At 35.3% G+C, this 23624-nt stretch overlaps 1 protein-coding gene across 4 annotated transcripts in view; it reads right to left on the bottom strand.

Annotated features, from left to right (window-relative positions):
• LOC148835581 (dachshund homolog 1-like) overlaps positions 1–23624 on the bottom strand; it is a 194862-nt gene that overhangs the window by 34573 nt on the left and 136665 nt on the right. The window lies entirely within an intron of this gene.

Raw genomic sequence — 23624 nt, 5'->3', positions numbered from 1 at the left:
TTCAAAGGTTACAAACAAGTTGCATCTGGTTCCTATAACCTTCCACCAGTGTGAATAGGTGCTAACTGCTCCCTGTTATCCCACCCAAGGTTACAGGGCCTGACTCTTTAATAACATCTCCTGTCCACAGAGACCAAATCCCATTATGGCTCTGTAGAGCTCGGTGAAGGGTTAAACAATATCATAAAGAAATACAAATTGCACACATTCTCCATTTAACAGATGTCAACCAAGTTCAAGATTTAGAATTCAAAGCAGTTAGGGCTCAACCTCAAAGGTCCAATTCCACTGTGAACCCATTGGTCCTTGTCAAATTTGTGATGACATCATATCACATCTATCAATTCTTTAAGGGCAGCCCCTGCCATCTGCTCTGCAGGCTATCATAACTCCACACACATTTACAAGAAAACAGTGCACAATGACATTATCTTAAAGCTGTCATATAGAAGTGACGCTTAAGATCTAAATAAAAGAAAGGGCATTTTTGAAGGGCCCTTTTGTCAGCTTGCAAATTGATATACCTTACAGAAGCAAAACACATAAAAAGGAAGATAACAGTATTACTCTGGCTGTACAGTGGATAAAAAAGAATGGTTAAGAAATACAGTAAATAATATTAAACATATGCTAAGTATTTAATTACACAACCCCTAAGAATCAGCCGGAGATACATAGCATGCACAGCAACTCAGTATTGAGTTATCTTTTGTTAATAAATAAACATGTAATCTTTCATGTTGTCTCTTACAGCAGTGCCACCATCTCGTAGCTGTTCGTGGTCCTGCAGGTGGTACTCATCCCTCAATTTCTGACTCAGTAAACCACTATGGTGACAGGGCATAGGTTTTTGCCTGACATTTAAACTGAGGTCCTGACTGCTTAGTTATTAAAGATCCAATAGCAGTGTTCTTCAGAGCAGGGCTGCTATCTTGGAATCCTGGCCACTTTCCACTTTGGGCGTGCCCAGTCTAGATGGCCGGTTCTCCTCATGACTCAGCTGGGAAAGTGGTTTCTCACTTTTACACCTGATCTGCAGTGTAATGGGGCTACTGGCACATAATGGCTTAGGGATCCTTTGGGATGCAAAGCTGTATACAGATGCAAGGATTGTTAATTATTATGTCACAAAGCAGGATGCAAAGACAGGTCACAAAGATAAGTTTATGAATTTCATCACATTTAATATGTGGCAGGTAAAGTCAAGTTTTGCTGAAGACAGACTTTTCTTTTCTAAAAGTAAAGAGTTTATTGGACACATTGGGTACTATGGTAGAGCTGCCAAGAATAAACCACTTCCTTCACTAAGCAACATTATCAGACAAAAGCTGTGCTAATGTTTGTACACAGCATGTTCAGCTAATGTATGAGAAGACATCATCATTTTTATTCTAACATAATACGGTTTATCTCTGAAACAATCTGAATTAAGAACAATCTTGGGTTTGTGAATTTAAGCATGTTAACATTTTTTTTTCACTCCCTCTGCAAAATAGCTCATCAGTCCTTCTCTGGTCCTCTGCCTTTTCTGTCTGCCCTCAGACCAGAAAGGAGAGAAACGTTGCCTCACTGAGCCCAAAGGTTTGTCCCCACTGTGATGGTGTCTGGTTTGAAAACTTTTTCTTCTTTAATTTTAATTGCACACCTTCCTCCTAATCTCTGTAATCCACTCTCATGCAGTATTTATTCTTGTTTACACTGTAATCTAAATTACACACAAATAAAAGACAAGTCGAGCAGCCCCTCTTCTCCCATCAATATTCACAAATGCCTGCCAAGTCTTGGTAACAGCTGGTCTTACATTAATTAGTTTAAAGTATTTATTTCATCCATCTCCAGAGCAGATTGAGCAAAAACATTAGAGATTATATCTAGCATCTGCAAATGCCCTGGAAACATGAACAAACCAACGGTTGAATATTAGGCATCCACTATTAGGGTTTGTGATTTTGAATTTTTGGAAGGGATGGAAGGTGATATTAGCAGTAATGGCCCACTGAGAGCATAAAAAAACAGCATGCATTCTTGAATGTGGTTAGCTGAAGATAATTAATTATGATAACTAAAACGCAACACATTTGGTTTATGTTTTGTTTAAGGCTGCATATTAAATAGAAAGGCATTGGACATAAAAGTATCTTTTAATTAAGGTACAATGTAAATGTTTATTTTATAAACTAGTAACAAATAATGTTTCAGTCTACATTTGAAATATTTTCATATACATTAGACTGGAAAACAGACAAACAATGGATAAGAGAGTGCGACATGCTAAACACTCTCATAACATGCAATGCCACATGTGCCACCAGTACAGAGATTTCACTCAATCAAGGCTAAAGGACCTGCCAGGCTCTGTTCTGGAACAGCAGGAAGCCCACAGTCAGAATGAACAGCCCCAGAGACCAGGGAGAGAAATGATACTTGAGGTGTAGTTTCTGTGAACCATCACTCTCAGCCTCACTGGGCATAAGTCCATTGAAGACATGTGGAAATAATTTAGACTGAGACCTGTCCTCCAGGCTCAAAAGCTTATTAATATATTTTCATGAAAAGAGGGGTGGGGACAGTCTTCTGCACAATTCACATTATGGTTGCAATGGTAAAGTGAAGTTGTAAAGCCCAAAGAACCAACAGTAACCAACAGTCATGAAACTTTCTCAAACTGAATTTAAAGCCTAGACAACAAAGGAATGCTGCATGCTTGAAATGCAATGCACGTTTCAATCAACATTAACTGCAAAAGCAGGTCTGTTATGGTACACACATTGAATTCCATATCTACAAAGAAATCAAGAGCAATATTTAGAGTATTTACCACTGTGTTCATCTTTCACCAGCCTGTGTCTAGAAATGAAATTGAAAATGAAAGAAATGATTTATTTGGTGTACTGTCCCTTTCATAATTTTGATGGTGATGATAAATAATTGCTGTAACTACAGTAGCTACTGTTAATTCTCAGCAGGGCTCCTCTGTAAACAAGAAGTTGGACCACAGAGATGTTTGTGTTTAAATATTGTTCTATGATTCCACAAAATAGTTTGCTCGAGGACCCGTTGCTCTGCTTTTGAAGAAAACTATTTTTGGTTTTATGATTGCAAGTGACAAAATAATTAAAAACATAACATTTTCAAACTGACTGTTGACTAGCTTCCCTACTATCTATAGCATCTATTATCCAATCTGTTATCCGATATCTACTGACCCTGCTAAGGGTCAAAGTACCCCAGAGTCTGTCCCAGAAGCACAGGGTGCAAGGCAGGATTGGACACACCGACAAACGTTAGCGCAGAGGAACAATCAGGTGACGCCAAGTCACAAAACCAGCATGTCTCTGAAAGAGAGGAGGAGACCGAAGCAGGCAGTGAAATCCCACAAGAACATGGGGCCTGCCCTCCCAGAAGCTGTGAGGTAGCAGTGTCAACCACCACACAACTGGCCTTCCCATTCCCTTCCCCTCCCCAATGAAATTCTTTCACAAAACATTAGACATCATTTCTTTCCGTTTATTTTTTGTCACGTCACATTCTTTTAAAGTTGCCTTTGGCTGATTCTGTTTCCCTGTTAAAAACACTAAGCCCCTGCTAATTAGGAAACAACGCGAGCTGCTTTTCACTGAACATCACAGCCGCCCGGTGTTTTGCCTCATCAATCCCTCAAGCAGAGTTTACAGGTGACGCTGATCACTAATCCCAGAGCCTTAGCTTGATTCAGTCCTGCAGATTCCTAACTAAATGCACAGGATATACAGTATATACGGTTGCACATTGATTCTTGCCTGTTAAGAGAACCAACAGTATATTTTTCAAGGTAACAGACATGCAAGTATTGTACAAAAATCACAAATGTAATATTTAAATAATTATGGTTAACAATGTTAAAAGGGACAAGTAATAGGTTTATTCCTGCTGAAAAGAGAAGAAAGGCAACAAACCGTATCGGCTGTGGAGCCTTTGGGTGTGGAGGGGGCAATTCTTCTTTGGATGTTAAAAGGGGGCAATTAATACATTACTCAAAATGGAATTTAATGAGGATGTAATTACGGCAAATTTTATATTTAAAGAGCTGTGTATTTTTTCTGTAAAATAAACACAGAAAACGCGAGACACTAATAATATGTACAGTATATGGCTTACAAGGGAAGTAAGAAGAATCCAGAATAGACTTACAGAATTATGTTATTATGTATCCCAACTCATTCATTTCACTGTAATTAATACTTTGCTTTATTTTAAAAAAGTGTGCATTTGTGACATTTGATAAATAAAAAAGGAGAGATTATTTTGTAAAACAAGCAACAAATCTCCACTCTGGGTTAAAGCCTAGAAAAACTCAGAGGAAGATGTAGACATTGATGAATCACGTCCTACATGAGCTTTTTTCTTCTTTGTGTTCTTATACCGATGAATTAATTTGGAGGAGAAGCTTATTTAATTCAACAAGCATTTTGTAAATGCAATTTGTTGAGGCTCTACTGTGGGTGTATTTGAAGAAAGCCTGGTGCTGTAGATCTATGGATGTTCTTAATCTGATTCTTAAACACAGGACTTCAGTCACAAGTACTGTTAAGTCGCTACGGATAAGATCTCACTTCAACACAAACATATTTGGCACAAATTAAACTCAATAATACTTTGTTTTATTCACTAATGGAAACAGAACAACAGTTCTGATTATTGAAGAAAACAATTGTGAACCTATGGGAAACTTGACCAAATAATGATGGTGTAAGAATAGGGATTCAGATGGCACCACCAAGTACAGACAGTAGCCCTGGTTTACAGACACAACAAATGGCTGCTAATTCACATTTTTAATTCTTTTGTTCAGATCTGTTATTGAGGGGTGGCATGGTGGTGCAGTGGTTAGCACTGCTGTATCCCAGCACTAGGGCCCAGGGTTCAATTCTGGAGTTTGTATGATCTCCTTGCGTTTGTGTGGGTTTCCTCTGGGTGCTCCGGTTTCCTCCCACAGTCCAAAGACATACTGTACTGGTAGGTTAATTGGGTTATGTGAAAATTGGCCCTGGTGTAAGTAAGTGTGTGTTTGTGTACTGCATGTTTATGTGTTTGCCTGTGATGGACTGGCGTCCCATCCAGGGTGTACCCTGCCTTGTGCTCATTGCTTTCTGGGACAGACTCTGGCTCCCCTGTGACCCTGAATTGGATAAAATAGAAAATGGATGGATCCATTTTATATCAATATACTGTATAATAGACTTATCCACTGACGTGCAAAGAAGAAACCTAAAGCTATGTGCAATGTAACAGTGATGTTGTTTTCATCATAAAATAAAAACCTGATATTTGAATATGGAATTATTCTTGTTGAAAAGATATTTTGTTGTATTTAGGAACTGTAAAATGGACGGAAGCAACAGCATTCAGTTTAGATCCAAAAGCAAACACAATCTCTTAAAATATCTTTATCAAGAACTTCTTAAACTTTTTCCCCTTATTTTATTGCCTGACAGCATTGGCAAGATTTTAATGTTTTGTTTCTCTTTGGTTGAGAATTACTGAACTCCACTTAATTATAGCAACAGATGCTGAAGCGATGGAACCAGAAGAATCAAATGCCTCATTTCCAGGTTATTTTTTCCACTTCTGCTGCCAGCAGCAGATGTGTAAGATCCTTGTGCTGTACTGCAAAATACTTATCAAATCCTTACAGGTCACCTGTGTCACAAACAACATTTCATACACAACTGTTTCACCCGATAATAAGAGCCACAAATAAAAATGGCAAGCTGTAAATACAATGCATTCTGAATGAAATGCCATCATTTAAAATTGCTTTTTTTTCCTCTTGTTGCTGCAGCAGGAGTCCTTGACAGTATACTGGCCGTGATAAATCACCCTTCCAGTTAATTTTCTCTGTCCTCATTGTGTGCCGTGCTGCTAACAGGAAGGGAGGGCACAGGAATTGAGCTGAGACCCAAACTTTGGTAAAACAAATTATTAGTACTACAACAGCACAACAACAAGAACACCACCACCACCACTAATAATAATAATAATAATAATATAGAATTCCTCAAATTTGAACACTGTTAGATATGTTGCAAGACAAAATATTTTATCAGAAATAAGGTAGTCCTTTATAATTAGAGAAAGAAATTAATGTCCACTGGCACATTCCCAGATCCACACATACCATACCTACTGTTGTTTAGATTAATATATATTAATCGTCATATAATGTACAGGGAAGTCACGTGATCACTCCATGACTAAAATGGCTACAAAAGGCTGTGTGGAACATTATCGGTGATCGTCTGCCTAAACAACGCATCATCTCTATAAGATACCAATAAGCAATGGCCAACTAGAGCACTAGGCTGAGATGTACACAATTCCCCTGAGATTCTGTCATATTGCACAAGACTTTAAGACAGCTGTAGTCAGAAATCAAAGTAAGAATTTGCAAACGTATAGCAAACAAGATTAGGCCCTTAAGAATTAATTAGGGATGTGGACACAAAGATATACTGTATTTAAGGTTTCAGGTCTCTAGGTTCTAGTGCTGAAGCCAATAACAATTGCAGTATGTCCAGGTAGAAGCAGGCTAGCATTGGTGTAAAAATGCAAGAAAATGGGTAAAGTAACAGCATAACAATGGGAAAAAAATCACAATGTATGCCTTTTGGATTTATTATTGTAGATGTGCCACAAAAAAGTGTTCATTTTTAGGTTTCACAAGAAACTGCAACATGTCAAATCAGAACGGAAGCCTGCAACAAACACTGTTGCTGTAAGTAAACAAACACACACACAAATGCTGTGTGGCTCATCACGAAATAGGGGGAAAAAAATTGTAAAAAGAAATAAGCCAAAACAAAACAAGAAATACTTTCACAAAGCAGAAGTTTGCCTTTTTTAAATTATAAATGGCTGCAGCCGACCTTGAGAGCCTGGAAGAAAATACAGGCTGAGCAGATTGATGCGCAGCCATATGTCTGGAAGGTCCCAAGTTTGAATCACAATCCCAAAGGGGCTTTCAGCCGGACTTGAGTCCCCTTTCGGTGGCACATGGACCGCAGGCTGGAGAGGCCTCCTGCACTCTTTATGGAGACAATCAGACCTCCTCTTTAAAAAGAGGACACTGTCTAGCTGGGCAATCATGGTGATATATTGACAGGTAAAGCCTGTGTCCTTGTAAAGTCGTGTCTCTCCCAGCAGGAGGATTGAGCAGAAAAATCTGGAGGCTGTCATCTTAGTCTGGTGTGTGTATGGGGGTGTTTCCAACAGACAATTAGATTTAATGTACCCTGTCTCTCTGAGGGTAAGACATATCACATACTGCAAACATCTTACATTTATTAACAGTAGTAGTATCACTCATAGTAGCAGTAGTAATACTAGAATTAGACGGTCGTGTTAGTGTTTTCACTGATGCTTGCCTTTGTTATTTTTATTAAACAATTAAATTCCAGCTTCCATTGTATCTTGTAGAGGTGAAAGGATGTGATGCATTATTGCTATGCCTCCATAAAACACATTTTTTCAAGCACTGTATTGTACTGTACTGTACTCGGTACTATATGCACATGTGGAAGATGTAAAAGATGTAAAAGAGAAATACATACGTGTTGTAATTTTTTAGAGTTAGTTCACTGAAGATTTGTATAACAAACAAATATATCATGAAGAATGTTATCGAAAGCCTTTTTTTTAATTGACATTTCTGACATACTAATATGCCAACAAGTATTTCTGTACAAATGCATACATGAGGTGCTGTACAGAAATGTGTATCTGTGACTGGATGTGCCTCTGTGTGTACAGTATAAAGGTAGTGGGCAAAATGGTAACACCAATATGAATTAACTTAATAGGTCGTTGGGCCACCAAGTGCAATCGGCATGGCCGATTCACTACGACCTAGACCCTACCAGCGTCTGGGGTTCTGCAGGAGGGATGCGGCCCAATTCTTCCAGAGCTGTCCCTGGAAAGGGATGAGCAGAATATGCACAACTACTCAATTGGGTTTGAGAGCTCAGGGTTGTGGAATTCTTTAGGTTGGCGCCACAAGTGCACTCATCCGTTTGAGGAGGACGATTCATCTGACCAGATCACACTACTCCACTACATGGGAGTCAATCCCCAGCTCTCTTTGCACCTCTGGGCTTGCAGATGTGCCTTACCAGGTGGGCAGAGCAACCCCACTCGCTATGGCGTCCCATTCTGTGGAGCTCTGGGCAGAATGTTATTGACTAAACTAGCTACTCATGCCCCATGTAGAAAACTGCACTCAACCGATCTGCAGTTGCAGGTCCTGGAGTATGTACTTCCACCCACTGTTGCTTTTTGGTGATGACTTCTTTCCCGTGGAGCTCCATAATGACATCAGTTTACAGACTGTGTTGTTCACTGAAGCTTCTGCCCCAGCAATCACCCCTCTTTCAAAGTCATGAGATCTCCTCTAACAGTCTTGCAAGCCGTAATTGTAGTCAACCAGGCCTGTCCAGCAGTTTTATGTATGACCCTAAGCATTCTGGAATGTTATTCACTTAATTAACACAAGTGCCACACATGTGTGGAAGCTCTTGCTTTCAATATGTGTCCCTCATTTACCCAGATATTTCCTTTTTTTGACCATTACCTACGTTTCAAAAACACATTCAAAGATTTTATCTCAAACAGGGAAAGAATATTCTGATATTCTTTGTAAAATAAAAGTTAAATTAAATGGAGAGTGCCTAAATGAAAAGAAATCCTGATTTGGGTTCCTATTAGTCAGAGAAAGAAAAATTCCAGTGGCAGTGTTGGTCTGGCTTGGATCAGCAGTGCACTCTTAGCTTCAAGACCCTTATCTTTGTGAAAACCAGTGGTGTTATTTTTTTCCCCTAATGTTCCCTACATTTAGAGATTAAATCGCTCGCTGCACAAACCCATTTGGAAGAGGAGAGAAGGTGAAAAGGATAATCAGCACAGCCACTGGTCCGTGTTTCCTAAACGCTTTCAAAAACATTACTGTGCACAGGCATAAAATTAGCGGCAGGACCTTAAAAAGCTGACATTTAGCATGACTTTTTGGAAAGTGACACCCTCATATTTTCTTGTAGGATATCATTAAATTTCAACTGCCCTATGGCAGTGCCTTTCCATTAATAACCAATTCAGTGTGTTACTGTGCTCCCCCTTTTGAAATAATGAGTCCTTTGCTTTGCTTTAATAAATTTAAACATATTCTCAAGGCCAAGGGAAGATAGCAGCACAGATGGGTAGATAGAAAAAATAAAAAAGGACAATTCATAAATCGTTAACTGTCTTGAGATGGCTGGACACAAAACAAAACATAACTTGTAAAATATTTAATTCTCCTAGTACAGCAGTAGAAGCATAAAGTCATCAAGAGATGATAGCTATGTATAGCAATTCATAAACGCTGTAGGGAAAATGTTTGATCAATGCAAAGGAAACTGACGAATATGCAATTTGCATCACATCCTCTCAGTAATCCATGCCAAAAATTCAGAGAAGCACAAGAAAACTTCAAAAAGCACAAATAACTTGTGTTCTACACTTTAAGTACAGGGAAAAGTACAGAAATAACAACTAAACAAAATATGTATTTACTTGGTAACAAGACTAAATAAAAAATAATTCAGAATTGTTTAAGAAATAAATATACTATTCAGAAGCATTAAATAAAAAAAATAATTTAAAAATATAAAACACAATGTAACTAATATTACCGCAAATGATTTAGTTTTTCATACACTGATAGAACAAAAAAATAATACACATACAATTTCCACCTCAATGTAAGGTCAAGTGGCTGTACTATAGTACAAAAGTCCTATAGTACTCGGACTTTTTTGTTAGCTAATTTGACATCATAAAGGAAATAAATTCAATTCTTTGATAAAATGCACTAGATTATCAGCGACATTTCTATAACAGAATCCTTGTAGTGCAGTAATGTTACATTTGTGGTATATTAAGAGAGAAGCATTAAGTCTGGCTAAGGCCATGCCAACTATGAGTCAAATAACAACAGCAATCATACAGTAATTAGGCATCTGTAGGTTCTGTTAATTCAATGCATGCTGACAACATAGGCGGTAGAACATCAATATAACCCAACATTCAAGGACAAAATATAGTTTTTTTTACCGCCTCTGTCATATTTATTGCATGAGAAGGGTCAGGATGTTTATTTGCTATAAGTCAGCATTTTCCTCAAGTGCTATGATAAAAATGCAAAGAGAACGGCATTAACTTGTGGAGAAGCTTTAAACGCTTGTGTTACTGGGTGTGATCTAAATGAAGATGACTGCAGAAAATCATATTATATTGTGTGTTTTCAGACCTCCACCTTGAAACAGGGCTTAGAAGTGCAGTTTCTTTCAGAAAAAAAAATGTATTGTGCAAAAACGCTGGATTTAATTTGCTCTTGAGTGTGAAGATGAAAGAAAAACAATGATTTAAGCAGTAATGAGGTACATTACTGCACTGTTAACAGTGTTTGGTGAAGCTACACAATAAGAATCACGGAAGATCCTTTAGAAGCTAACATTAGTTTACTTTCCATGATATAAAAATACTACATACAGAAAGTATTAGAATGTTGCCACAACCCAGCTGTTTTAGAACTTTTGAACATAGTTTGAACATGAAGGCACTGATGAAGCCACAGTTTTGTGGAATCCAAATACACTTTCAACTCAATAACTTGTTACCTAAAATAAATTGATGCAGATTTAACTGGAGATTTCTAGAAAATAAAACACATAAATATAGTTACAGGTAAACATTTACACACTATTTCCAGATTTATCAGGATTGAATATTAATATTGCAATATGCAGTGATGCACAGATAAGGGCTCCTGTATCTATGCTGCTTTGAGGTAAGTAAGTAAGTGTACCACTGTCCCTTTCTGCCATCACAGAGGGCTTCTGTTATGTTTTATATTATGTATTCTAAACCACTATGTCATATAGGCTCACCATTTTATTAACTATTACTTATTTTTCTTTAAGGATCAGAGTTTAGATTTTTATAATGTTTTTGTATCAACCATATACAGTATATATTATGATGTGTTGTCTCTGACAAAAAAGAGTGGTAGTATGAAGTAACATACATCAATAACAGGTATGAAATAATTAAATGAACTTATAAATATCCAATGAATAACCACGTCTGGTCCTTCAAAACACTATCAGCATATGAACGTATGTAATGCATTTTGAAATATCTTTCATAAAAATGCATGCCATTCCGTTCTCGTCTAATTCACAGTTATAAAAATACTTAAGGGTTTTTAACCAGGGTATGTGTTAAACGTGTGAAAATCTGTTTTGATAACATTATTCATAACACTGGCTTTGCACTGCTTGAATTAATAACACTCCATTTACAGAAGGAAGAAGCTGGCATGGTATTTCCAGTTAAAGAGATTAATTTTTAAACACCTAATTGACAGGCAAGGGTTAGAAAGGATAAGCAACAGATTCTCTCTGCTGCTGCAAAGTCAAGGTGACTAGAATACATACTGAAGCTTTCAAACATGAGGACGAATGTTTTAAAGCATGGAGGAATAGAATTGTCTTCCAGAATGTCTTTTTCCCTCTGTTCTTTTTTTATTAGGCCTGATTTATTTCACAGTGAAAGGATATAAAAGGCTAAGTCTCAGAGTAATTATGGTATGTTGAAAATTTAAGGGTTTGACTTGCAGTGTCCTCAAGTCTGCTGCAAGACTGCTGGTTGCACAACAGAAAAAATAGATTAGCTCATACCTTTGATTCACATCACAGTATTTCTGATTGACTTGTACTGTAAACTAATTTGTGAAACCAACTAGAACACATTGGCTCAATGTCTGTTTCAAGTACATACGTCTATTACTTTGGAGATGCCGATTTAATAAGAATGACATAGCAAAATTGGTTTTCAACAGTTTTTCCAGTAATAATATATCTACAAAATAGCTATTTCTCTCTACTTAACCACAGAATGTATCATTTTTACAGGTTAAACTTGTAAGTTATCACCTTTACGCTTTACAGTTTAACATGTGAGTGGAATTTACTAAATTATTATGTTAATTTATGTAAGAAATAACAATCTATAAAACATTCAAAACAAGAAATGGTTTGTGATCCTATTAAGCATGAAGTGTATTCAGCCCTCTATACTTGAGTACACATTAATAATATTCACACTTGGAATGAGACTTATACTAACAAGTATGTTTTACTCACCAGCAAGTCTCCTTAATTATCATATTGCCTTTAAAGAACTCCTTGAAAACAAATAAAAATTCATAAAGGGGTCAGCACAATCTGACATTAGACCGGGAAATTTGCCACCATATGTATTATTTTACATTTTGCATCACAAATTACCTTCATATTGCAAAGCTGCATTACCTCTTAGAATGTATCTTCTTTCTGTCAAAAGGCATGCAGAGAAACATGTTTACAATAATGTGTACACTGGTGAAGACAGATGTTAAAACGTTTGTTACCAGAATTTGTGTAATCCAATTGATTTTCACTACACCAAAGTGATAGCTCCTCAATGAACATAACATACACAGGCGGTTGAAAAGTTCTGATTCTCCTGAACAACACTAAACAAAGAGTCCATATTGAGTAAAAATAGAAACAGAAAGCCAGATTACTTTATTTCTTCCAATTCCAGCAGACCAATAACCAGGCAGAATAGTTTCAATTAAAGCAGAAAACAAATACCTCAGATACCCACTACAAATGTTTTAAAAACTGGTTTGACTACAAATGACTGTTTATGCATTCCTCAACATCTCAGACTACAGCACAGGCAGACAGCAACAGCGCGCAGCCAGAATCTCTCTCTGCCCGTTCCTGCAGGTGCTGATTCACTGAGTAAACTGACAGTCGAAAACCTGCATACTGTACATTTAGTCTTCTCTGGGATGAAAGTCACCTATGGTATGTTACTTTCTCAAGTACATTTGTGTAAAAGCAACACTAATCATACACAAAATACACTTAATAATAAACTTGCATTACATGTGAATAAAACAAAAAAAAATAATTTACATCTAACAGTTCATTATCTTTTCGATTTATAAATATAAGTGAGTAGAACTACGTTTACCCACAATAGTTGATGTACTGTAGAATTCAAAACCACAAACATATAAATATTTAAAATCTTAATCCCTATAATACACAATCCTCTGTAAATATTTATGTATATTATAAATATATTTACTGTTACTGGTAAAGTTTATTTAGAGGCTAAAATGTTGAATCATCCTACAACACTTTGCAATTTTATCAAAGTTTCTTACTCAGACAGGATTAAAGCAAGTTTCAAAATTAAATTAAGCTGCAAAAGGTTTGAATCGTAATGGCACAATAAATATTAATACAGTACTATTAAATTGTTTTTATACTGGGATAACAGGCACTATATGACAAAAAAGTCTTACTTTGCAGTCAGCGCTAAATAAATATGAATATATGACACAGGATGCTTACATGCAGAGCACAGTCCCAGTCTTATAAAAGCATTAGGCCCAAGTGGATTGTGCTCTGAGATAAATGTGTTTATTTTAACTCTCCCATGAGAGCGTTGTGTTACTGAAGATATGTTTTCATGCAACAGGGTGCTGTCAGCATTGCATCATGTTTTCAAAACAAGCATGTTTAATGGTGGCGATGTTCATATTAAAATGTAATAATGTTGTAAACATATGCTACTGCTGTGTATCTTTAAAATTAATAGATAAGCCTTTTAATACTCAGTACTCCTTGTCTTTCCCCTGCATGAGATGAAATATGAGTGGGCATTTATGTCACTTAAGTTTTTCCTTTAGCTGTCACTTCTATTAATATAATATAGTCCAAAAAAGTGAGTGAGTTCAATATTAAGGCAAGATAAATCTCTAATACTCTACATTATAAAAACTGAAGTATACAAAATAATTCATAAAAAAATTACAATACCTAATTTCAACCACATTTAAAAAAAAGAAATACACAAACTCCAATTGCAAAAAAAAACACGTTACATGTTACACATTACAAAGGTGACGTTACATGTACAGTAGCATATATGCACATTTCTCACATGAGGAGTGGATTTTATTTGAACGGCATAATTGTTTTGAAAACAATTTCTACAGTGAGCACAAGGTTTCACACAGACAAACAAAGGAATTATCCAGTGAAAAACATGTCCTCTCTGAAAGTCACAGAGAGAACTGACAAGGGAATTCTGAGCTAAACAAGCCAGCAGGCAAAGCATCTCAGCACACTCACATGACAAGCAAAATGCTCAGGTTCATATTGTGTCTGCCTGTGCTTTTGTTATTCATGAATTATTTACAGATTTGCCTTAGCTCTTATATGGCAAGAATAACCAAAAATGCACTTTAAAGATCAATAACTGTGAAGTTAGCAATTCATCCTAGTAGTGAGTACAAAACAGAGAATTAATAATAGTAATTAACACTGTAGGTAATTGCATCTAAAAGCAATATTATTATTATTATTAATATACCAATTTGTCACAACTGGTTAAAAAATATAACCTATCAAGATAAGATAACAAAACCAGATTTTGTACACTGGTAACAGTGTAGTTATGATGACTGCATTATCATGACAGGGAAAAGAGAAGTTTACTAACAAAGAGATTTAAAGTATATAGAACAAGTTTTTTTCTTAAAGCAAATTTCTCTTTGCAAGTCAAGGTCATAGTTTGTCTCACTTTCTTTAGGGATGCATCAATTAAGAATGTGCAACAGTCTATATATATATTAAATAGAGAAACTATCAGAACTTTAATCATGTAAAAAGGACATTTGTGTGAGAACAACTAGAACAAAACATGTTCATCTTGTAAATCAATTACAGTTAAATTAACAGATGGCCTGTCATTTAATATAGTTTTAAACAGGATACCAGTTATCTGCCAATGACCAGGAGTGTATTTAAGAAAATGACAGGAAGGCAGGGGAATCCTTTAAATAATTAAACGGCTATTGTGAAGGAAGGCAGTCAACTCAAAGAAAATGTTTGTGGTCCAGATTAATTTATGTCTAGAGGTAAAAATATGACAACCAGAAAAAATAGGTTGTGTTTTGAACAAAATATTTTCCTTCTCAATGTCCTCACAAGACAGCCTGATCTTAGTATTTATTACTTTTTTCATACTGGCCCAGCTGACAAAAATTGAAAAAAAATTGAAATTGAGTTCTTTGGTGCTTTACTATGTAGGTTTTAACCCATTTTCAATGTCATTCTCAAAACTTCCAGATTCTATTTTTATTTATTCAATCTATTTTATTATTACATATATCTCTTGTTCTTTCTATAATACAATTATGTCAAAATTACTGTAGCAGCTTGCAGAGAAATGTTGATTCTAAGACAAAAAACAAAATAGTTGCCTAGTTTAAAATCTGATTTAAAGAATTATGCGGTACATCTATTAGTGAGAAAACAAAAGAAGTCTTATTTCTACTTATAAAATCAGCAGGTTTGGAAAAAAAGATTAAAAACACTTAATTAATTACACTGCATTTAAACTCTAGAAGTTTACTTTCAACTTTGTTCAGTCAGGAAGTCATTATTGCAATCTGTGGGGTTTATTGTACCTCAGAAAACATGAAAGCGTATCCAATAATACATTTACTTTGTAGGATATAAAAATACCACTATCCCCCACATTGCCTCAAGCTTGTGTTTTATTGTTAATATTGAACATTTTTGGTGGAATCGCAGATTACAAAGCCAGGAAATTGGACATGGTATGTGCCAAACTTCTACAAGCAGTAAAATAATCTAAATTCAAAATACTTTAGTGATAGCCAGTCTTACTTGACTTATGATTTGGTTTATTAATTTAAGAACTATAACCTATTTTCATTTAATATTGCGTTGGCAGAACAATGTTCCATTTTTAGCATTTTTTAAAATTTTATCCATAACTATTGATAACTTCTTAAAGAATTCATCAGCTTATTGTACTGCTTTATATAGCTTGTAATAAATCTTCTTGTTAGTCCCCTGCAGCTAGTGACAAACTAGAACGTTTTATCACAAGGTAGTCTACTTTTTAGGACAGCAAAAAAGCAATTATTTCAATGTGTCACTTCCACTTACATCTTTCTGTAAGACCATCACTTTTCAAAACAAAACCCAAAATGATGTTTTATTCAGGGACTCTCATGCATTAAGTTGTGTATGTTTATTGCATGATAGACACAAAAAATTACCTACTTAAAGAATCACCTTAAAAAAGCTATGAGAATATAAATTTAAGTTTAGTCAATAAATTATATTTTCTTGTAAAGATTAGAGTTACTATCAATTGTAACTCACAATGTAGTATTGAGCTTATCTCCATAAATAAAAAATACATCTCCAATGAATCTGTGAGTTCTGAATGTGGTATATAGTATATGCTTTGTTATACACTGTTGTCAATTTTTGGTGATCACGAAAGATCACAAGAGTTTTACAAAAGAGATTTACAAGAGTTGAAGCGCTGTTGACAGGTTAGTCACTCAGTGTAAATACAGTATAATAGTTATTGCTCCACGCCTCTAATACAGTTCATTAAAGTCATCACCAAATATTCTAGAAAATCCCCTTTCTTTCGCATGAGCTGTGAAAGATCATATCACTTTCAAAGCTTTACAAAATTCCACAGGCTACTGCACACTATTATTCACTTGGTTATCAAAGAACATTATCTGAGAGTCTTAGGTAAGGTTCACACAGTTGTGTACCACCCTTAACAAAAGCTTGATTTTTCCAGCTAAGTAGCATAAAAGAATGTGAGGGAATGATACTTTTATAGGTATACTTTATTTTTGGAAAAGAAAAAAAAGGTATGACAAACTGTAGGGAAGTAAAGAACGTCTATAGTTCGCTAAATATAAATATGAAAATGTCTAAGACTCAGAAAATATTATCAAATGGGCAAACAACCCACACAAACATACAGTAGGATGACATCTCAGTCTGTCTATTTCTATTTTATTTACTAACAATCTCAGACAAGCAATACACAGCTGCATTCCATACTGCACAGATTATAAACTTAGAATCACCACTCCTAAGAATTAGATGTCACTGCTGGCATACACCTGTCTAAAACAGTGTACAGTATATAGACAAAGAAATCACAGGTATTTATATATCCTGTTGTACAGTATATATTACATACACAATATGTCTAGTTTGAATATCTTTCTGTTCAAGATTTACTTCTTCATTTAGAAATATTATAGCATTTCTGTAGAAATATGCATTCTGATAAAGTACAGGAAAATTTCACCTTCACTGAAGAACAATAATACATTATTAAATTCACTTTTCTGCTCACTGGATACACTTAGCTGACCACAGCAAATTCATTCCCTGTCTGAGCCTTACAACTTGGCAGAAGAAAACATTCTGTCACATTTAAGGCATTTTAAAGATTAAAAGAACCCCCTCTTTTCAACAATTTTAAAAGCATCCTTTTGTAAAATATGATTAGCAGTTCCTGGTGTCATGCAGTGGATCATTCTTGAAGGAGAACAAATATCCAAATGAACTCTAGTGTCCTGAAGGAAAAGCATCTGGTCCTGCATCAGCAATATTTGTGACATGGATTCCTGTATTTGATTGATCCTACATTGAATTATTTTTGCAGTACTCTTTCAATCTAACACAAGATTCTTACGAGCTGTTTGATCACAAACGACTCTGTGCCATACTCCCAGTTTATTAATTTTTTTCCTATGGCTACTGAGCTGGAGTTCTGTCAGATGAAAGTCAGATAGTCAGCACTAGTTACCCACAAAGTTTGAATTAAGCTACATGCCAAACAGAAATACTGTACAAGCCAAAATGTCTACAAAAGGGGTATAGATTCAATTTTTTCTTATGATGGTGATTGTACTGTTTTTTTATTATTGAAGAAATAGCTTCCCATTGCATTAAGAGTTTTGTAGAGGAGACTAGCCTATGTTACACAAATAGGTGCTGTTAGCCATGTTTCACATCAACATGATGTCTAAAGGTTGCTGGTTCAAAATGTGAGAGCAATCTACCAGGTAATGTCAGTATGTAGCAAAGATAAAACTTGCATCAGTGAGAAAATACAGTGAGGATACTCTTCTTCTCATCATAGTCTTAGCCAGAATAACACTACAGAACAAACTTGAATAATGTATCATTCACTTTAAATAATTCATTTAAATTAGGGGTAGTGAAAGCACTTTTTCAATGTACGGAAACAAAACCTGACTGTCACAGTCTCTGGCATTCAAAGAATAAATTAGAGCACTGCATTGAAACTCAGTGGAACAAATTCAAATTGAACTCCACATCTGAAGGGAGAATCTGCTTTCAAACCCTATTGAATGAGAAAGAAGGCTTAATATGCTATACTGCTGTTGAGTAGAAATAACAAAAGAATTTAAGGGTTAAATATGTGTCAGTTTTAAAAAGCAGTCTATTAATATTACTTCAACAAATGACATGAGCATGAATGTATAACTGCAGGCACAAGACATTCTGTTCTTCCAGGCTGTATTTTGTTTCACAGACATACTATTTGTAACAAAAGAATTCTATGACATCCTACGTTTGGTTTGATCACAAAGCTCTGTGTCTTTTTTCATAAACCTTTCTTTTTTCTTTTTGAATGTCAGAAATGAAAACAACACAAAGCTATGTGTACCTACAAGCTACTTAAAAGCCTCCCATCTGCCATACATCCGAAGAAGTGATCTCATGGCACCAAAAGTCTTTTAAAGTGCTGTGGTTTAAGTTAACTGTGTGCTTCTGTGCAGTCTTCTGGCTTAGGAGGAATGGAAAGTGGGACATGAAGCAATGAAAATAAAACCAAATGCCACTGTTATTTTTAACGGACGCCCTTAACATAATGATCAGCCTTATAGCCTACATGACACCTCAAATTTCATTATAGCTGGGACTGGATTTTATAAGGTATGATTTTTTCCATTTGCACTTTATCCTTTTGAAGTGTGTCAGCTACCAAAACAAACAAAAGAAAGGACGATCCTCCTTCACATGTGTTGCAGAGCTGAAACATAAGGATTTTTTCAACAGCGCTTTGGAGTACCTTTAAAATTCCAGCTATAAAATGGATGAAAGTGTTAAGACATAAAAAAGGCAAATAAACAAGGTTCAAAATGTTAGACATGTTAACCTTTTTTTTTGTTTAACCTTGATATATTCCACCTTAAAAAAACTGTGCATGATTTTACATTTGAATGCTGCAGACCGAATAAGGTGTTAATAAAAATGTTTAAATGTTTTATATGGAATGGTTACTGTGATGCACACCTCAGGCCACAGACTTTACGTGTAGAAAATTAAAATTGTTTGTATATTTTTATTTGAATTTAGCCTTTCATCTTAGCCTTCTATAAGAGTTCACATTGATTAACCTGATGCTGTTTAGCGTCTGGACTGATACAGGAGATGGTATTTGTGAGATATGCTCCACACAAAATTACTTTATAGCAAACATATGTGATTTCATTTACCACAGACTGACCAGCTGGCAAATTGTCCAAGTGATATTGCTGCTGCCACACTTAATAACTCACACGACTGCATCTGCATGGAAGTACATCTTCCTGGAAGGACTAGGCCTGGCTGGTAATTGTTTTTTAAGACAAGCAGGTAGGTGAAAACCACTACTTACCAGTGCTTGCTATTATAGACTACTGACAATAATGATTTATATATGAGCCACTTACACTAGAACGAAAAGAGCAATGCTTTAGTGTTTTGCCTATCTATAATATGTGATATCAGATACATGTCCAGACTGCTCCACTCTCGTCACCATGCTCATTAGACTGTTAAGTACAGTATGTAAGCTCTTTTATATTAAAAGACTAGTTAATTATTAATCCTTCATCAGTTTTATATGGCTAATCCTCTTTTCCCATTATAATGAATTACATATTTGCAATCATTTATCCTTTTCAGTAGCGATGTCAATACAAGGTTGTTTAGAATATTTTATATTAAATGCTTGCTAATAGCATGGAAATCTTCATGTTATTTGTATGTATTTTGAAACACTATTTAGATTTAAGTTGTAATTAAAGGGGAAAACTCAAATGTCCTTTAACAAATTAATTATTTTCTTAAAAAAACAAATATTTCAAGTAATTTCATAGTCATTCTATCTGTTAGCTCATTCAAAAGCAAAAAAGGGCCATTTGTGTTCCACATGAGTTATGACTGTTTGTTTATAACTACGGAAAGTGGTATTATATATTACTCGATGCATATTCATTAGCAAACCTACAGTGCAAATCTAAGAAATGTGATTAAATGCAACAATATACATACATTTATATAAAGCACTTAGCTAACATCAAGCAAACAATCTAAAAACGATTAATCTTAAGAGCTCAAAATGTTACATTTGACCTGCATAAACATGTATTTTTATAAGCAAACAAGCACAGTTTAGCCTTTGTTTATCCAATGTACTGTATGTTAGGGCCATGGATGAAATCATTGCATGCTGAAACATTTACTTTTTTAGATGTATAATGCTATTTGCGGACATTCATTAGTATATACACATATTTTTTTCTTTCAATTTTCATGGTAAGCATCATCAAAATAAAAATGAATTTAAGCAATTCCTAACCATAATAAAGGTCAACTTATTAAGTATTTGAAGTACAGTGCATTTTGAAGTACTAGCCTCAAAACACAGTCCTAGAATTTGTAGTTCAGAGTGGAGAAATACCTGTTGACTAATTCATGCCTGCGCCATCAATCTGGAATAAGGGAAACATTGTAGGAGGTTAAATTAAGAGCATGTCAGCCCTACTCCTTACATCTCCGCAATGCAAACCCGATGTTTGTTATTCTGATGTCTCCAGTCACATCAACCGTTAAGACAACTCTCCACCCCTAAAGTGTAAAGTCCCATTGCTACAGCTAAATGCAGAGAGCAACAGTACAACACAAAAATAGGGTCTTAAGTTACAATGTAGCCAGTGTTTTTGTAATAACTTGGTCAACCCTGTTTTGACATTTCCCTATGTACTTGCAGAGTTGTTGAAATTGTACTTTGTAGAGCTATTTGTGGTGGTAGGATTAATGTAGGGCAGACATAAAATGCCCTAGATATCAATTTGTCAAAGGAAAGAAAAAGGCACCTTAAAAAAATAACGGTATGTCATACAATTTTACTTAACTAGCTACAAGTGTTTGCTGGCCATTTGCTTGTGAGTGCATAAAGAATATTTTAATGCAGAATAATTAAATTGTTAAAATAATTAAATGTAAAATAATTAAGGTACAACTAATCTACAAGAAAAGGCTAGTTAGAGTCAGCTATCTGCTGTTCTGAAGACAGGCAGTGTGCTAAAAGCCATCACAACAGCTTTTCTTTATGATCAAATACATACATTCCAAGGTTCCAACAAACATGTGAGGAATTAGTTTTCTTTAATTTAGCTTTTATCTCCTGTTTTTCTATGATAGATCATTTCATCTTTGTTTCAAGTTGATATAGTGATCGAGCTAAAAGCAGCCCAAAGGCAGCCATATGTTAATGCTGGATTCACTTGCTCCACAGCAACACAGAAGTTTTCAACCTAAAAAAGGCAGCTTTTGTCCTTGATCTACACTAAAAAGGAAGAAAATCAAATATGTCCATAACTCAAGAACAATGATGCACCACAATGTATATGTTATAGTCAGGTCTGTTTTGCATGTTTAGTCACAGATGATCCGAGAGACGTCTTATTCTGTCCTATAAAATAGTGTTATACTGCATACTGTATCGAAAGTATAATGCATAAAATTAATTTAATGCTCTGCCGAGACCATAAAGATCAAACAAGTGGAGAAATATCATTAAACCATTGGAATGTTATCTAATTTGTCTAAGCAAACTGATCCGATGAACAACCCTAATTAAAAAGGCTGTCATAAACAAAGCGCAGATTGTAGGCCCCTTTTTAACAATGGAACACATTTATTTTATTAATCTAATGCATCATGTATCATATCATTACAGTTCTATATATATATCATTAATTTTATTCCCTTCACTTAAGCCTTTTATTGGGATTACTTTAGTTATTAGTTGGTCTAATGTATTGGTTACTTCTAGATCTCGCTGTACAATCTCTCTTATCTCGCTGCATAAAACCTGTGCGTGTTATTCAAATTGCCTCATTTATTATGATAGCTTCCCCATGTAAATTGTGCTGACTGCTCGCCCTTGCACAGTCCTCATTAGACTAATGAAAACCTTCAAACGAAAAAACTAAACAACCTGCCAAATAAAGGTCTGAGGTTATTATGAAAATTACAACTCTGGGAGCTGGGAGAAGCTCTGTTCATTAATTCATGCTCAGCAAATTGCTAACTAATTTAGTTGCACTCCTCTGCATTAATGGATTATTTTATAAAAATGTTTTCCACAGCCCGAGACCTCTGGTGCACGCATTGAAGAGCCCTGAATTCTAATCAACCTGAGCGACATATTAAGAATTTAGTATCTAAATAATAATGGGAATGGCATATGGAGAGAAACAATATTAAAAATCCCATGAAAGGGGCTTTAGGCTCTCTAGTTCAACTGTCAATTTCAGGGTGGTTAAATCTAATGTACTGTGTTAATATGCCAGGACTGAAACAAAGGCCATTCTTGCAACTTGAAAAAAAGAGAAGAGAAAAGGCATGTAACAAATGAGCTGGATACATAAGCAGTTCTAATATTGTAATACCTTCCTTTTTTCATTTTCCTGTGGACATGTATACCTGTAATTTGACCCACAAAATTAAGGTAGCAATCACAGTAATTATTACTTTTCTGAAACCTTTTCAAAGCAGATCCAGAGAGGTCTTAGTCTGCTCTCATTTGAGGGCAACCCAGGTGGGAAAACAGGGCTCAAGGAAACACAGTGGTTTCATTTTTAGCACTTTCACCAGACATGGAACTCATCTGAGAATACAAAGGTCTATTATTTGCTTAATTTTGCATTTAATCCACTGTAGTCTAGAGATTGCTTTCTTTTGCCTGCCTTTCGTGCTATTCCCATGCTGCTTGAAGGAATGAGTAAATCAGCTCTTTGAATACTGAGCTTCAATGGGTTTAAACTGCAGGTGACACCTGCCTTCTTTCAAACAGGATCCCTAAAACTCTGGCCTTTGAGTTTTTTTATGTTTTTTTTATATCCTGTACAACAGACATTAATATTACCTTATACAATCCTATTTCAAAGCCCCGGGTTTTAGTACTCTAATCTTGATGCCAAAAGAATGAGGATGGGATAATTATTTTTTTTATTTACACTTTACACAGTCGTACTGAAATCAAGACTGTTCCCTTGTCATGATTTGAGGATTTTCTAATATATTCAACACTGCATTTCATAAACAAGAAACAAGAATAACTCAAGATTTATCGACTCGTTGATTAACCTATACTTCCTATATATATTCTAATTATTACAGAAGCAAAAGGGTATTTTGAACTACAGAATTAAACACCCAGCTAATGTAAATCATAAAATAAAAACATATGTATTCCCATTATTTTCAAGTTGTTAGTTTGTTTGTCACGTTCTCTCTTTAGAATTGTATCATTCCTTTCATGACATCTCAAAC

Source organism: Atractosteus spatula, chromosome 4 (assembly GCF_055471065.1).
Source record: "Atractosteus spatula isolate fAtrSpa1 chromosome 4, fAtrSpa1.hap1, whole genome shotgun sequence".
NCBI classification, from domain to species: Eukaryota; Metazoa; Chordata; class Actinopteri; order Semionotiformes; family Lepisosteidae; genus Atractosteus; species Atractosteus spatula.
Note: the sequence above shows the minus strand (reverse complement) of the source record. Positions and strands in the feature narration are given on the sequence as shown.